The 17,729-nt window shown below is 48.6% G+C and overlaps 2 protein-coding genes across 10 annotated transcripts in view; one reads left to right on the top strand and one right to left on the bottom strand.

Moving 5' to 3' along the window:
• The window catches only part of ZNF26 (zinc finger protein 26), a 51,897-nt gene extending 36,402 nt beyond the window's left edge, over positions 1–15,495 (bottom strand). For 3 of the 6 annotated variants that reach the window (XM_063593795.1, XM_063593796.1, XM_055096454.1), the window contains exon 1: positions 15,356–15,495. The gene's annotated coding sequence lies outside the window, so the exon portion shown is untranslated. Of the gene's footprint in view, positions 1–9,972; positions 10,526–15,355 lie in introns of all 6 variants that reach the window. The other 3 variants (XM_055096455.1, XM_008967319.5, XM_055096456.1) reach the window with 3 other exon arrangements.
• A 269-nt stretch (positions 15,496–15,764) lies between these two features.
• ZNF605 (zinc finger protein 605) overlaps positions 15,765–17,729 on the top strand; it is a 38,384-nt gene continuing 36,419 nt past the window's right edge. For 2 of the 4 annotated variants that reach the window (XM_055096449.2, XM_003814595.5), the window contains exon 1: positions 15,765–15,845. The gene's annotated coding sequence lies outside the window, so the exon portion shown is untranslated. Of the gene's footprint in view, positions 15,846–16,062; positions 16,327–17,729 lie in introns of those variants that run through there. The other 2 variants (XM_034934947.3, XM_057299569.1) reach the window with 2 other exon arrangements.

The following is a 17,729-nucleotide window of genomic DNA, read 5'->3' as shown; positions in this document are numbered from 1 at the left end:
AGTGTTTCTTGTTGACATGCTTTAGGTTTTGAATTTGTGAGTATGAATTCTTTCTAGTTTCTGTGATATTTTTCACTGTTTCTTCTTCCATTTGAACTTTCGTTTCATGAAATTAGAAAAACTCTATGAAATTTTCAGTAGGTTTTTTAAAGACAGGGTCCCACTCTCTCACCAAGGCTCACTGCAGCCTTAAACTCTTGGGCTCAAGCAGTCCTCCCACCTCAGCCTCCTGAGCAGCTGGGATGACAGGCAATGCCCCACCAGGCCTGGCTAATTTTTAAAAATTTTTTGTAGAGGCAGAGTCTGGCTAAGTTGCCCGGGCTGGTCTTGAAGTCCTCAGTTCAAGCAATCCTCCCACCTTCACCTCCCAAAGTGCTGGGATTACGGGCATGAGCGCCGTGCCTGGCCTTGAGTAGAATTATATTGAATAGACAAGTTAACTTGATATTATTTACTCTTCCCATTAAAGTACATCAGAAGTTTCTGTTATTGTATATACATATGCCTCCTCCTGACTTCTTCTTATTAAAATTTGGAGTCTTTACCCATTGCTTCAACTCCTACTCCCATTTTATTCCGAGAATCTAGCTTTTGCTCCCTGTATCCTACCAACAACATTCTTCACATATTCTACCAACAACATTCTCCTGAAAGACACCTTTGACTTTGAGGCAAATTTTAGAACCTCCACTTTTTCAGAGGTTGACATCTTCTCTTATAGCTTTTCATAATTGGCTTATTATTCACCCTCCTGCCTTTTGAATTGGGTCTTCTCTTTGTCTTCCACTGTCCTGTTTTACTTATTTAAGTTTTCTCTAAATTCTTTGATATCTTTGGTCTTGTTTCTGTATAGACATTCTTCATTCAGCAAAGTTATTTATTATTTCCATATTACTTACAATTTGTTAGGTTTTATAGCTGTGATGTTGCTATTTACCAGGTTTATAGGGATGAATAAAGTAGATTCTCAAGATTATGGTTTACAGAGAGCACTAGGGGAAAGAGAAGCAAGAAAGAAAGCTTTGAAAGAGCAGCCATTGACTTTGAAGGAAATCCGGGAAAGGATGGCATCCAGGAAGTGGGAGAAGAAATGTTTTCAAGGTGGAGAGAGCTCCTGATACTTCAAGACTTTTCTGAGGTAAAACATGCGGTGCTGAGAATTTTTTTTATTTCTAAAAATCGAACAGAGACTCTAAGAGAGAAGACTCAGAGCCAAACAATCATGGATGTAAGTCAGCAAAGGCTGGAAGGTAGTGATAACTTCACAGAATTGAAAAGTTGGGATCCTGTTATACAGAAACAACCGGCTATGCCTTGGGATCAAAATTCAGAACAATCAAATGGAAATTACAGTGAAGATGAATAAAAGGGAAAGCAGAAATGGAGAGGAGGAGGAGAAGCAGGCAGAAAGAGAGAAGGAGAAAAACAAGAGGAAACATTAAAGGAGCTGGAAGATGAACAGGAAAAAGAAAGCAAAAAAGAAAATGAAAAACAATATCCCAAGAAAAGACTAGTCAGCAAATCCCTCATGGAAACTCTTTGGGCAAAGTTTAAATTAAACAGATGCCCCACAATACAAGAGAGTCTATTACTCTCATTTGAATTTGGCATGACACATAAACAGATATGTCAATGGTTTTGTAAAAAGGGGACGAAATATAATAAAGAAATGTCCAAGGGAAAGCATAATAAAAAACATAAGAGATGAGGGTCTTGCTGAGTTGCCAAGGCTGGTCTTGAACTCCTGCCCTCAAGCGATCTTCCTACCTTGCTCTCCAGAAGTGTTGTGATTACAAGCATGAGCCACCCATACCTGGCTGAGATGTTTTATATGACACCATTCTCACAAATAAATGGAGTTCGGAAAGGATAAACAAGAAAATATTAACAATCGTTAATTTTGTGGAGTAGAACTAAATGAGGGCAGTGCAAAGTGGTTCCTGGACATTCTATTTTTACCCTACTGTGGATTTAACATTTTTATAATGGACAATAATTGATTTTATTTAAGAAAAAAATAAATAAGGAAAGTATCAACCTTTGGGGGGAGAAAAGATTATGGTTTAAATCTTTGACAGACAACTAGACTGGAAATTACTACCAAAAAAAAAAAAAAATGTGTTTCAGTGGAAAACTATGTGTTGCTCACATACTGTACATCCTTCCTCAAAGTTATCTGATTCCAGACATATTTCATTAACTTTTAGCTATTTTTTTAAAAACTCGTTGGGCCGGGCGCGGTGCCTCACGCCTGTAATCCCAGCACTTTGGGAGGCCGAGGCAGGTGGATCACGAGGTCAACAGATCGAGACTATCCTGGCTAACACGGTGAAACCCCGTGTCTACTAAAAATACAAAAAATTAGCCGGGCGTGGTAGCGGGCGCCTGTAGTCCCAGCTACTCAGGAGGCTGAGGCAGGAGAATGGCGTGAACCCGAGAGGCGGAGCTTGCAGTGAGCCAAGATCATGCCACTGCATTCCAGCCTGGGCGACAGAGCAAGACTCCGTCTCAAAAATAATAATAATTTTAAAAAAGTAAAAACTCTTTGTGGGTTGTAGGGTATCTTAGTCCATTTGTGCTTCTATAACAAAATACCTGAGGCTGGGTAATTCATAAAGAACAGAAACTTATTTATCATAGTTCTGAGGGCTAGAAGATCTAGATCAAGGCACCAGCAGGTTTGGTGTCTGCTAAGAGCCCAGTGTCTGCCTCCAAGACGGCATCTTGTAACCACATCCTCCAGAGGGGAGGAAAGCTGTGTCCTCACAGGGCCAAAGGGACGGAAGGGGCAAAAAGGGCCAAACTCCCTCCATTAAGCCTTTTATTTTATTTTATTTTATTTTATTTTGTTTTATTTTATTTTATTTTTTGAGACAGAGTCTCACTCTGTCCCCCAGGCTGGAGTGCAGTGGCACGATCTTGGCTCACCGCAACCTCCGCCTCCCAGGTTCAAGCAATTCTCTGCCTCAGCCCCCCAAGTAGCTGGGATTGCAGGCGCCCACCACCACGCCCAGCGAATTCTTGTATTTTTAGTAGAGAAGGGGTTTCATCATCTTGGCTAGGCTGGTCTTGAACTCCTAACCTCGTGATCCACCTGCCTTGGCCTCCCAAAGTGCTGGGATTACAGTCGTGAACCACCGCGCCCGGCCCCATTAACCCTTTAATAATGGCATTAATCCATTTATGAGGGCAGAACTCTCATGACCTAACACCTCCGCCAAGGCCCCACCTCCCAACACTGTTGCATTGGGGATTAAATTTCCAAGTTTGGGGGACATATTCAGACCATAGTATAGGAAAAGACAGGCATGCAGAACTCTTGTTTGGTAGAGTTTGTCTCCCTCCTGGGGAAAATGTAATTTTTTCTTAATTTGAAATTCTTTTTTTTTTTCACAGTCTCACTCTGTCACCATAGGCTGGAGTGCAGTGGCTGCAATCTCTGCTCACTGCAACCTCTGCCTCTCAGGTTCAAGCAATTCTCTGCCTCAGCCTCCCGAGTAGCTGGGATTACAGGTGCCCGCCACCATGCCCAGCTAATTTTTGTGTATTTTTAGTACAGACGGGATTATACCATCTTGGCCAGGCTGGTCTTGAACTCCTGACCTCGTAATCCACCCGCCTCGGCCTCCCAAAGTGCTGGGATTACAGGCGTAAGCCACCGCACCTGGCCCTCTGCCTGCTTTTTATTCTGGCTGCACTGGTAGGTGATTAGATGGTGCCCTCCCAGATTAAGGGTGTGTCTGCTTTTCCAAGTCCACTGACTCAAATGTTAATGTCCTTTGGCAACACCCTCACAGACACACCCAGGATCAATACTTAGCATCCTTCAATCCAATCAAGTTGACACTCAGTGTTGACCATCACATAGTGGAAGAGCAGCCCCCATTTTCTTTATGTTAGTCACTTTATCAACATCATTCCTTTTTTTTTTTGAGATGAAGTCTCGCTTTTGTCCCCCAGGTTGGAGTGCAATGGCGCGATCTCGGCTCACTGCAGCCTCCGCCTCCTGGATTCAAGCAATTCTCCTGCCTCAGCCTCCTGAGTAGCTGGGATTACAGGTGTCTGACACCATGCCCAGCTAATTTTTGTATTTTTAGTAGAGACAGGGTTTCACCGTGTTGGCCAGGCTGGTCTCTATCTCCTGACCTCAGGTGGTCAGCCCGCCTTGGCCTCCCTAAGTGCTGGGATTACAGGCGTGAGCCACCACGCCCAGCCCATCATTCCTTATTCTTAAAACAACTCTATGAGGATCTTTTTATTATGCTCTGATATAGTTTGAATATATGAAACTAGATATAGTTTGAATGTATGTTCCCACCCAAATCTCATGTTGAAATGTAATCCCCAGTGTTGGAGGTGGAGCCTGGTGAGAGGTGTTTGGGTCATGAGGATAGATCTCTCATGGTTCGGTGTAATCCAATAATGAGTGAGTTCTCACAAGACATGGTTGTTTCTTTTTTTTTTTTTTTTTTTTTTGAGACAGTCTCGCTCTGTCGCCCAGGCTGGAGTGCAGTGGCACAATCTTGGCTCACTGCAAGCTCCACCTCCCGGGTTCACACCATTCTCCTACCTCAGCCTCCCGAGTAGCTGGGACTACAGGTGTCCACCATTGTGCCCGGCTAATTTTTTGTATTTTTAGTAGAGACAGGGTTTCACTGTGTTAGCCAGGATGGTCTTGATCTCCTGACCTCGTGATCCGCCCACCTCAGCCTCCCAAAGTGCTGGGATTACAGGTATGAGCCACCTCACCTGGCCAAGATTTGGTTGTTTAAAAGTGTGGTGCCTCCCCCATTTTTCTGCCATTTCTGCCGCATGAGATGCCTGCTCCACTCCATGTTCCACAATGACTGGAAGTTTCCAAAGGCTTCCCCAGAAGCAGATGCCAGGACTGTTTCCTGTACAGCCTGCAGAGCTGTAAGCCAAATAAACCTATTTTCTTATAATTACCCAGTCTCAGGTATTTCTTTATAGCAATGCAAGAATGGACTGACACATGCTCATTGTGAAGAAACAAGCATAGAAAATTTGCTATTTGCCCAAGGACATAGGTAGCAATTGAAGGACCTATGGTATAAAGTCTGGATCATTAGGGATCCAAATCCTGAGTTCTTTTCTTTATTCCATTTACCCCCAGTTGTCTCAGGATCCTGGGGGTGTTGCTTTTCCAGCCAGAAACCTCTGTGGCGCCTTTGCCCGAGTTTTGCTCAGGCCCTCTAGACTCATTCTGTCCACTCAGCCTGGCATGTTGTGCTTGGCTCATGCCACCTGTCTGGACCCTGCGCTTGGCTCGCGCCACCTGCCTGGATCCTGCGCTTGGCTCGCGCCACCTGCCTGGATCCTGCGTTTGGCTCGCGCCACCAGTCTGGATCCTGCGCTTGGCTCGTGCCACCTGTCTGGATCCTGCGCTTGGCTCGCGCCACCTGTCTGGATCCTGCGCTTGGCTCGCGCCACCTGTCTGGATCCTGCGCTTGGCTCGCGTCACCTGTCTGGATCCTGTGCTTCGCTCGCGCCACCTGTCTGGATCCTGTGCTTGGCTTGCGCTACCTGTCTAGATCCTATGCCTGCAAAGGCTGAGTCAGGCATGGCGCGATGAGGAGTGTGTGAGCGAGCATGGGGTCTGGCCGCTACACAGTAGACACGCCGGCTGCTGCAGTGGGGCGGGCAGCTCCAGGTGCTGGAATAGGCACCAGCTCTCGGCAAAGCTGTAGCTGGACCAGGTACACCACAAGCAGCTTCAACAGCTGGCACTGGGAAACGCAGTGGCATTCAGAAGCTTGGTGATGCCAAGGACCACAGGGCCCCTAAGAGGGAGTCACAGCCCTGGCTCAGGGAGCTTCCAGGTCTGGGATCCCCGAAGGGCCGCAGCTCTTCTCTCCTCTGCACTCGCAACATGGTGAGCAAGGGGCATGTTTCAGCCCTGTTTGTGTTACAGCTCTTTTAGCCCCACCATTCAACAGATCCTGAGTTCTTGTCCAGCGACCAGGAAGAATGAGGTACATGGACAAGTGAAGGGTGAGCGAGGTGAAGAGGAGCTTTATTGAGCAATAGAACAGCTCAGAGGAGACCCACAGTGGGTAGCTCCTTTCTGCAGCCAGGGTGTCCTGACAAGCGTTCAGCTCCTAGCAGAGAGAACACCCTGGAGTGGGAGGTGTTCTCACTCTCTACAAGCAGGTCATCCCATTATCTCTGCAGCTTTCAGCAGAGAGGAGGCCCTGGACTGGGTAGCTCTTCTCTGCAGCTGGTTATCCTGACACCTGCTCAGCTCTGGCTGAGCCTGGGGCTTTCATGGGCCTCAGAGAGGAGGAAGAGCCTTCCAGTGGGTCCATGGGTGGCTGTGGGTGGGCCTGGAAAAGGCACCACAAATTCCCGCTCTGGTCTGCGGGACTGGGAGCCCGGCCCCCAGCCTTCTAGCCCTTCCTGGCCTCAAGGTGGGGCTCACCAGGGACACGCCCCCTTCCACCCAGGAACCTGTCTGCCTCCTGCTGTCTTCATGGTGCCCAGGCTGGGCAGTGCCAAGCTGCCCTCAGCCCATCATCTTCCCTCCTATGCTCATCAGTGCCCAATGTCCAGAGGGGGCTGAGGCAGCAAGGGACTGGCGGGTCAGCACTGCCTTGAGAGCGTGCACACCCAGCCAGGCTGTGACAGTGCCCAGGCTTGGCCCCAGCTTTGCTCCGAGATTGGAGCAGGCACCGACAGCAGAGAAAAGCCAGGCAGGGGGAGCAGGCATTTCCCAGCCCGCGAGGTCAGGGGGCTCTTCCTGGGCCCTCCAGAGTGCAGAGATGCCTGGGTCTGCAGTCATGGTTTGCAGCTGCGTGGGAAGGAGGGGCGGGGTGGGATTCCTGCCTGTTTCATGGAGCCAGAGGCTCAGATCTGAGCCACAGTTTGGACAGCTGCAGCTGTGTCCAGGAGGGTGGGGCTCCAGCCTGCTCCCCACCCTGAGAGCACAGGGATGCCTGGGTGGTTTGGGCAGCTGCAGTGGCACCTGGGGAACTCCCGCCCCAACTTGGAAGGGACGACGCGCTCACTTGTCCCCAGCTCCATGGAGCATGCAGCCCCAGGCGTGCTCCGCTGCTGCAGCCGGCATGATGGCAGCAGGCACTCCAGACAGCCCGCCGCTGCCACAATTTAATCTTCCCTTTCTATCTAAACCCAGAGCTAATAAGGCACTGCTATAGCCTCGTAACATTCCTAACAAATCGTATTTTTAGCAAATTCCAGACACATATTCTACGCCCAGTTCTCTAACTGAAGCAAACTTAGTCACCACTTATGACCGTTCGCAGGCCGTCCTTCCCCCTGGATTGTGAGATTATATCGTTGACGTAAGTTTAAATGCATAGTCCCTAATCATGCAGGCTTCCCAGATCTATCCATATTAGACAAGAACCCTGGTCTCCTGCTACCCCAGGTCTTCTTATTCATAATTATATGAATCTTTTGTTACGTGTAAACCTGCAACTGGCCTAAAACGACGCAGAGCTCCTTTGAGGGAAGAGAATCTACGGTTAGGAATCTACCGTTAGATTTACATGGAGGGGAAGAGAATCTACAGTTAGGAATCTACGGTTAGATTTACATGGACGGGAAAGAAAAGAGGTCCTGGAAAAGTGCATGAGAGAAATAGACGCCTGTAAAAATAATGAACGACAGGATACAGACCAGCGAAGAACAATGAGAACATTTGGGTGTGTGAGACACGATAGAATCAACACAAGATAACCATTCTGTTCCTAGATGATCAGGGACAGTGTTTGGGCATTAAAAGAAGCAGAGTTAGCCGGGCCCAATGGCTCACGCCTGTAATCCCAGCACTTTGGGAGGCCAAGGAGGGCAGATCACCTGAGGCCAGGAGTTTGAGACCAGCCTGGCCAACATGGCAAATTCCCATGTCTACTAAAAATACGAAAATTAGCTGGGCATGGTGGCATGTGCCTGTAATCCCAGCTACTGGGGAGGCTGAGGCAGGAGAATCGCTTGAACCTGGGAGATGGAGATTGCAATGAGCCAAGATTGCAATGAGCCAAGATTGCAATGAGCCAAGATCACGCCACTGCACTCCAGCCTACAGAGACTCCAGCTCAAAAAAAAAAAAAAGAGGTAGAGTTGGGCCAGGCACGCAGTCATGGTGGCTCACGCCTGTAATTCTAGCACTTGTGCTCAGGACTTTGAGGCCAGCCTGGGCAACATGGCAAAACCTGTCTCTACAAAAAAAAATTTCAGAAAATTATCTAGGCACGGTGGCATGTGCCTGTACTCCCTGCTACTCGGGAGGCTGAGTGGGAGGAGGCCAAGGCTGCAATGAGGCATGATCACACCCTTGCACTCCAGCCTGGGTGACAGAGTGAGACCCTGTCTCAGAAGAAAAAGCAGAATTGCAACAACATGCATTAAAACAAAACAAAAAAAAAAAGTATGGCTCACGCCTGTAATCCCAGCACTTTGGGAGGCCGAGGTGGGTGGATCACGAGGTCAGGAGATGCAGACCATCCTGGCTAACATGGTGAACCCCCGTCTCTACTAAAAAATACAAAAAATTAGCCAGGCAGGGTGGCAGGCGCCTGTAGTCCCAGCTACTCGGGAGGCTGAGGCAGGAGAATGGCGTGAACCCGGGAGGCGGAGCTTGCAGTGAGCCGAGATTGCGCCACTGCACTCCAGCCTGGACGACAGAGCGAGACTCCGTCTCAAAACAAACAAACGAACAAAAAAGTAAAGTTACAACAACAAATAAGCATACATGATTTCTATAGGGACCAGCCCTACAGGGCCTGTGGGTTTTTCTCTTTATGTGCGGAGACGAGAGATTGTAGAAATAAAGACACAAGGCAAAGAGACAGAAGAAAAGACAGCTGGGCCCGGGGGACCACTACCACCAAGATGCAGAGACCAGTAGTGGCCCCGAATGCCAGGCTGCGCTGTTATTTGTTGGATACAAGACAAGGGCACAGGGTAAGGAGTGTGAGCCACCTCCAATGATAGGTAAGGTCACGCGAGTCACGTGTCCACTGGACAAGGGGCCCTTCCCTGCCTGGCAGCCGAGGCAGAGAGGGGGGTGGGGAGGGAGAACAGCTTATGTCATTATTTCTTATATGCATTTCTTGGAGGGATCAACAGCTTAATACTTTCACTAATTCTGCTACTGCTATCTAGAAGGTGGAGCCAGGTGTATAGGGTGGAACATGAAAGTGGACCAGGAGCATGACCGCTGAAGCACAGCATTACAGGGAGACGTTTAGGCCTCTGGATGGCTGCAGGCGGGCTTGACTGATGTCAGGCCTTCCACAAGAGGTGGTGGAGCAGAGTCTTCCCTAATCTCCCCAAGGGAAAGGGAGACTCCCTTTCCTGGTCTGCTAAGTAACGGGTGTCTTCCCAGGCGCTGGCGCGACCGCTAGACCAAGGTCTGCTAAGTAACGGATGCCTTCCCAGGCGCTGGTGTCACCGCTAGACCAAGGTCTGCTAAGTAACGGGTGCCTTCCCAGGCGCTGGCGCGACCGCTAGACCAGGGAGCCCTCTAGTGGCCCTGTCCGGGTGTGACTGAAGGCTCACACTTGTCTTCCGGTCACTTCTCACCGTGTCCCTTCAGTTCCTATATCTGTATGGCCTGGTTTTTCCAAGGTTATAATTGTAGAACAAACATTATTATAATATTGGAATAAAGAGTAATGCTACAAACTGATTGATATTCATATATAATCATATCTATAATCTATTTCTAGTATAACTATTCTTATTCTATATATTTTCTTTATTATACTGGAGCAGCTTGTGCCCTCGGTCTCTTGCCTCGGCACCTGGGTGGTTTGCGGCACACAGATTTCTTTTACTTCTATATTTTTAAATTATTTAGCTTAGGGTTCTTTTGATTGGCATGGAAACAGATGCTGGGAATGCCCTACATAATTACTACAGTAAGTTTGTATTAAGACTCTTTCGAAGTAAAAGAGTGAATTTGTGGCTGGGTGCAATTGCTCATACCTGTAATCCCAGCACTTTGGGAGGTCAAGGTGGGTGGATCACTGGAGCTGAGGAGTTCGAGAGCAGCCTGGGCAACATGGTGAAACCCCGTCTTTACAAAAATTAACCAGGCATTAGGCTGGACACAGTGGCTCAAGCCTGTAATCCCAGCAGTATGGGAGGCTGAGGTAGGCGGATCACCTGAGGTCAGGAGTTTGAGACTAGCCTGACCAACATGGTGAAACCCTGTCTCTACTAAAAATACAAAAAATTAGCCAGGCATGGTCGTATGTGCCTGTAATCCCAACTACTCGGGAGGCTGGGGCATGAGAATCACTTGAACCCAGGAGGTGGAGGTTGCAGTGAGCCGAGATCGTGCCACTGCACTCCAGCCTGGGCAACAGAGCTAGACTCTGCCTCAAAAAAAAAAAAAAAAATTAGCTAGGCATGGTGGCATGTGCCTGTGGTCCCAGCTACTCAGGAGGCTGAGGTGGGAGGATCACTTGAGCCTGGAAGGTGGAGGTGCAAACTGTATTTGCACCACTGCATTCCCATTGGTTCACAAAGTAAGATCCTGTCTCAAACAGAAAGAAATGAAAAGAAAAAAAAAGAGTAAATTTGTAATAAGGCTCTGCCAGAAATATAACTCAAACTAGCTTAGACTAATAGAGGAAATCTATTGGCTTTTATAACCAAAGAAGTCAATCTGTAGGCTTCAGGAATAGCTGACTCCAGGGCTTCAATCAGCATAGGATATGTTAATTTAAAATAATTAAAAGGGCCTGGCGTGCTGGCTCATGCCTATAATCCCAGCACTTTGGGAGGCCGAGGTGGGAGGAGTTAAGAGACCAGCCTGGCCAATATGTTTAAACCCCATCTCTACTAAAAATATAAAAAGTTTGGCCAGGTGCGGTGGCTCACGCCTGTAATCCCAGCACTTTGGGAGGCCAAGGCAGCCAGATCACAAGCTCAGGAGATCGAGACCATCCTGGCTAACACGGTGAAACCCCGTCTCTACTAAAAAATATAAAAAATTAGCCGGGCTTGGTGGCGGGCGCCTGTAGTCCTAGCTACTCGGGAGGCTGAGGCAGGAGAATGGTGTGAACCCGGGAGGCGGAGCTTGCAGTGAGCAGAGATCGTGCCGCTGCATTCCAGGCTGGGCGACAGAGCGAGACTCCGTCTCAAATGATAGTAATAATACACATAATAAAAAACATAAAATCAGCCAGGCGTGGTGGCTCAAGCCTGTAATCCCAGCACTTTGTGAAGCCGAGGCGGGCAGATCACGAGGTCAGGAGATGCAGACCATCCTGGCTAACAAGGTGCAACCCTGTCTCTACTAAAAATACAAAAAATTAGCTGGGTGTGGTGGTGCACGCCTGTAATCCCAGCTACTCGAGAGGCTGAGGCAGAATCTGGGAGGTGGAGGTTGCAGTGAGCCGAGTAGCACTGCACTCCAGCCTGGGCTACAGACCAAGACTCCGTCTCAAATAATAATAATAATAATAAAATAAAATAACTAAAAGGATCTGACTGGGTGTGGGTGGCTCATGCCTGTAATCCCAGTACTCTGGGAGGCCAAGTCGGGTGGATCACCTGAGGTCAGGAGATGGAGACCAGCCCGGCCAACATGGCGAAACCCCGTCTCCACTAAAAATACAAATTTAGCCAGGTGTGGCGGGCGTGGTGGCAGGCACTTGTAATTCCAGCTACTCAGGGGGCTGAGGCAGGAGAGTCGCTTGAACCCGGGAGGCGGAGGTTGCAGTGAGCCGAGATCGCGCCATTGCACTCCAGCCTGGACGACAAGAGCGAAACTCAGTCTCAAAAATAAATAAATAAATAAAATAAAATAACTGAAAGGATCAGAATCTAGTTTAAAGAGAGTTTAAGTGTAAAGTTTGAGGACAGCCACCTGGGAAGTATAAATCTTAAAGAATGAAAGTTCATATTTTGAAGTGTAGAAGTTTGGGATTGTTTATATAGACAATCTTTAGGAAAGTTTAGCAGAACTTTAATTCTTTATATATAAGGCTTAATGTAGAGTTATAATGGCCTGATTAGTTAAGGTAGTTTCTTTAGGGGGAAGATATACTCACTATTTTATATTGAAGATGTAGTAGTTATGGGTTTTCTGTGTTATTTGGTCTGAGTTAGGTTAGGTACAGGACGATAAAAAGGCATATATGTTAAATACATACAATTATAAATATATATATTTACAACTTGTATAGATATATAAATTGTTGTGGGGGAGCAGTGACTATATGGGAAAGTGGAATAGGAGTAAAAGAATTTACCAAGACAGGGCCAGGCGCAGTGGCTCACGCCTGTAATCCCAGCACTTTGGGAGGCCGAGGCGGGCGGATCATGAGGTCAGGAGATCGAGACCATCCTGGCCAACAGGGTGAAACTCCGTCTCTACCAAAATACAAAAAATTAGCCAGGCGTGGTGGAACACACCTGTAGTCCCAGCTACTTGGGAGGCTGAGGCAGTGGAATAGCTTGAACCCAGGAGTTGGAGGTTGCAGTAAGCCGAGATCGCGCCCCTGCACTCCAGCCTGGTGACAGAGCAAGACTCCGTCTCAAAAAAAAAAAGAATTTACCAAGACAGGCAGATTTATTAGAGAAAGTAGGAAAATACTTTCAAGAAGGTAACAGGCAGCCAGCAAGAGAGGAACTGACTGCAAGGAAACAAAGGTTTCCTGGAGATGTAATAGGTGGTTCTTGGGCTGCAGAGTTCTACGTTTAGTTCTGACAACACCAAGGTTGCAGGAAGCTGACGTGCATTTTTTGTATCAGCCGAGGATCTGGTGATAGCTGGCCACAGGAAGATTGTGAGTTATGACAGCTCTGTGTCCTGGACCATTAAGAAAGGCAGACTTACAGCTTATCTGCTTTCTCTTATTTCTTATTTTGCTTTCCCCTGCTCCCACTACCCTCTTTTTCCCTAATTAGGACTCCGCATTAATACATATTAATTTACAAAAGATAAGTGATTGTATGGGGAGGAGGAAAAAAGAAGTCAAGTCTTGGCAAGGCAGTTTGGAGAAGGAGGAATAAAGAGATGCAGAAGCAGAAGGGTGAGAAGTTTTGGCAGTTTCCTTTTTTAATATATCAATAGTTCTAAAGAGTTTAATTTTTTCTGTAGGGAAAGAAATTTTCAGTCTCTTTTAGATGCTTCTTACTATTATTGAAAGTAACTTTCAATTTTTAAAAAATTTTAGACTCAGTTTTTAAAAATTATGCACGTAAATAAACTAATTAAGGTATTTTTAATGTCATTTCATTTTGGTCTTTGTAGTTTGGGGTCTTTATGGGTTAAATAAGACCATTTTAAAAGATATTGACAGGAGGTCGCATCATAAGTACTATATATGAATTTAGCTGGAGTTACTTAAAGGTGTATTTTTTTTTTTTTTTTTTTTTTTTTGAGACGGAGTTTCGCTCTTTTGCCCAGACTGGAATACAGTGGCACAATTTCAGCTCACTGCAACCTCCACCTTTCTGTTTCAAGCAATTCTCCTGCCTCAGACTCCCAAATAGCTGGGATTACAGGCGCCGGCCACGATGCCCAGCTAATTTTTGTATTTTTAGTAGAGACGGGGTTTCACCATGTTGGTCAGGCTGGTCTCGAACTCCTGACCTCGTGCTCCACCCACCTCAGCCTCCCAAAGCACTGAGATTACCGGCGTGAGGCACTGCATCCAGCCATTAAAGGTGTATTTCTTTTGAAGGGGAAAGACTCAGTTTTAGATGGATGAATGTCCATAATTTGGGGTTTTTGTTTTAAAGATCAAAGACTGAAAGGGAAAGAGTTGTTGGGTCTGGTATGCTGCTTAATAAGGATTATTTATTGAAGAGTCACTTTTCAATAGATGTCTTGGTGAAACCCAGTAATTTTGGGCACTTAGGGCACTAGGAGATTTTTGTATGTTTTTTGTTGAGGGGAGTCTTATGGGTCCAACGTATGTCATGAACGATGAGCTTAAAGTTTCACAAAACCTAAGTCACTAAATTATCTTGTGGCTGGGAGAAAGAGTGTCTTATCTATAAGACTTATCTCTGTCTTTATAAAAAGTTTTTTTTACTGGCTTTGGTCATTTAAAGTGGGACTTCAGATGTGCCAAATGAACTGAACTTAAGAGTTTAGCCAGTTTTTTTTTTTTTAACTTACAAGTTTTACTTAAGCCATGGAATTTTTTTTTAGAGGAGAAACTGTTTTCTTTCCTGACCAAAATTGGAATGAAAGAAAAGGCCATGGCCATGCTCAGTGGCTCATGCCTGTAATCCCAGCACTTTGGGAGGCCAAGACAGGCGGATCACCTGAGGTCATGAGTTCGACACCAGCCTGGCCAACATGGTGAAACCTCATCTCTACAAAAATACAAAAAATTAGCCAGGCATGATGGTGGGTGCCTGTAATCCCAGCTACTCGGGGGTCAGAGGCGGGAGAATTGCTTCAACCCAGGAGGCAGAGGTAGCAATGAACTGAGATCGCGCCACTGCACTCCAGCCTGGGTGACAGAGCAAGACTCCATCTCAAAAAAAAAAAAAAAAAGGCGTATAAATTCTAGTAAGTCATTTAATAAATGACACACTTAACCTCGGAGAAAAGTGAAAATCATAAATCTGTGAACAGCAAAATTTTCTGAGAACAAAAACAAAACTACCTTAAAGCAGAATTTTAATTTTAGCTCTGTTGAGCATGGAATTGGTTTGCTTAAATAAAGTTGAATCTCAGTTAGAACCAGGGCAATGTGGGCTGGGTACGGTGGCTCAGGTCTGTAATCCCAGCACTTTGGGAATCCGAGACGCATGGATCACCAGAGGTCAGGAGTTTGAGACCAGCCTTGCCAACATGGTGAAACCCATCTCTACTAAAAATACAAAAAGTAGCTGGGAGTGGCTGGGCGCAGTGGCTCACGCCTGTAATCCCAGCACTTTGGGAGGCCGAGGAGGGCGGATCACGAAGTCGGGAGATCAAGACCATCCTGGCTAACACAGTGAAACCCCGTCTCTACTAAAAATACAAAAAAATTAGCCGGGCGTGGTGGTGGGTGCCTGTAGTCCCAGCCACTCAGGAGGCTGAGGCAGGAGAATGGCGTGAACCCGGGAGGCGGAGCTTGCAGTGAGCCGAGATCGGGCCACTGCACTCCAGCCTGGGCGACAGAGCGAGACTCCGTCTCAAAAAAAAAAAAAAAAAAAATTGCTTTTGACTCCACCGCCTATCCTATCCCAAACCTATAAGAATCAATGACAAGCCCACCACCCTCCGCTGACTCCTTTCTCAGACTCAGCCCACTTGCACCCAAGTGAATAAACAGGCTTGTTGCTCACACTTAGCCTGCTCAGGTGGTCTCCTATACGGACGCACGTAACACTAACATTTACCGATATTACTTACAGCTACGATGAAAAATGGAAAAGCAGCCGGACGCAGTGACTCATGCCTGTAATTCCAGCATTTTGGGAGGCTGGGACAGGAGGATCATTTGAACCCAGGAGTCGGAGACCAGCCTGAGGCTGCAATGAGCGTTCATGGCACCACTGCACTCCCCACTGGGTGACAGAGCGAGACCCTGCCTCCAAAAAAAAAAAAAACAAACAAACAAGGAAAAGATGCAGATGCTTCCTCCTGGAGGCGCCTTTAGGTTCTCTCACAGACATGGTGGGCCAGCAGTGCTGGCTCCATCCTAGATTTCTTCCAGTCCTCCCCAGTTAGCCGCCAAGGGGCTTTTCCAACCGGAAACCTCCAATCCGCGACCCCGGCGGGTGCACCGCCGAGCCCCCCGGGAAGTGTAGTTCCAGCGCGAGCGGGACGCTGGGAAATGTAGTTCTGCGCGTTCACTTCCCTGATCGGGCAGTGTCCGCCGCGGCACTGCGAGGTCCGAGGGGTAAGGGAGCGTGCAGCGGGGGCGGGACGACGAGGCGGCGGGGCTGGGGGCGGCCTCTGTGTCTGCGCCGGGGATCGCGGTGACCCCGCTGCGGACCGGCTCGCGGTGACCCCAGCGCGCACGAACTGGCTGCCGGCCGGGGCGAGAAAGGCCTGCGGACCGGCCTGGGCGCATGCGCGGAAGGCGGGCCTCAGGCGGGGGCCCTGGGGGCGCGCGGGGGTGGGAGGCAGAGGGTGGGGTGGGGGCTGTAGGGCGGGCGGCGGCGGGGCGCTGAATGTGGGTGTCGGGGGAGATTTGGGGTCAGCTGGGCGATTCACTGGGGGCCTATGGAGGTCGCTGTAGACTTGGGGTGCAGCATGGGCGGGGCAAGGGGACGCGAGGTTGCCCTTGGCCCCAGGGGAGAGGGGCCCCTGGGAGGCCGTGTGGAGGATTTGTCTGCAGCGATTAGGACTCTGCTGATCAATGATTTGGATGCCTTTGGGTGAGCATTGGAGGCCAGGGGGGTGAATGATGAGGCTTCTGCGGGGGCCTGCTTTGGAGGGCTCAGGGACTTGCTTGTGTGGGTTCCATTCACTGGAAAGCCTGCCGGCTGTGACAGTGTTGGATTTCACCAGAGCCCTGTGCTCCTGGAAAACAGCGAAGGTTGAGGAATTTCCCACTCTTTTGGGTTCCAGCAAATGGCTCACTGCAAAGATCCCCCGTTCCCTATATGACTTTGGTCAGCCTCCAGGATGCCCCTTGTTCACACAGACCTGCCACGTTGCGGTCGCTTGCCTCATCGGTGACTGGCTGAACTCCACCGAGCGGTCGGAGCAAAATGCTCCTTAAGCAAACTTTAAGCTTCTTTCCTTTCCCCATTTTCTTGAGCTTTGGCCCATCCCCAGCCTGAGCCAACACGCAGCCTCGCCTGAGAACAGGCTGGCTCAGGGTCAAGCTTTCCCCGCTCTGCGGTCTGGTCGCCCGCACTTCCACCTCGCTTGGCCAGGCCTGGTCTTTGCTAACCTTGTTCACACCTCTCTGTGAAAGAAAAACCCTTTTTGCCTTGCAGAGATGCACGTGAGTCTCGTGGCTTCACGGTTCTTCCCAGAAGCCCGTTCTCCTTCCCCTTCCCAACCCTCTTCCGCGTCTTTTTTTCCCCACTTCCAATAACCCTTTGGAACCGTCTTTCTTTGCTCTGTCCAGTTGTATGTTTTATTTGACAGCTGAATAACAGTGGTTGCTGTTTCAACCCCTGTCTCCAATAGCGGAGGCGAGTATGGGGTGGCCCATGCTGGCGAGTGGCTGGGGTTCGTTTCTGTGCTTGTGTTTGGGGATCTTATGATGGAAGCATTAGGAATGGCGCTGTGTGTTTGTGACAAGGGAGTCTGGATGTAAGTTAATGGTGGACCTGTTGCAAGTTGTGAGTGCGTGGACAACGGGGGTCATACTTGGCGTCATTGGAGGGGCCTGCGGGATCGGCATTTGTGCAGAGCCCCACAATCCCTTTCCAGGTGGTGTTTGGGAGGGCCTGTGGAAATGTCAGTGAATGCTCCAGCATGGAGTGGATTAGAGAATGGGGTGTCGTGGGGGCGAATGCTTGGGGGCCCCGGGGATAAGGGATTAGGGATCCCTGGGCATTGAGTGACTGGGGTCTAATTTAGGGGGTCTGTGGCGCAAGCCTGAGAATGTCAGTTTACAGGGGAGGGGCTCTGTGAGCACATGACTTGGGCACCTGATGAAGTGAGTGAATGGAGACCAGTGTGTTCGTCCCAGGACAGAAGCCCCTTCTCCTCCCCTCCCCACCCTTCTCCCCCCCTCCCCACCCTTCTCCCCCCTCCCCACCCTTCTCCTCCCCTCCCTACCCTTCTCCCCCCACCCTTCTCCCCCCTCCCCACCCTTCTCCTC

The sequence above is a fragment of the Pan paniscus genome, chromosome 10 (assembly GCF_029289425.2).
Source record: "Pan paniscus chromosome 10, NHGRI_mPanPan1-v2.0_pri, whole genome shotgun sequence".
Lineage (NCBI taxonomy): Eukaryota > Metazoa > Chordata > Mammalia > Primates > Hominidae > Pan > Pan paniscus.
This window is presented reverse-complemented; position numbering and strand designations above follow the sequence as displayed.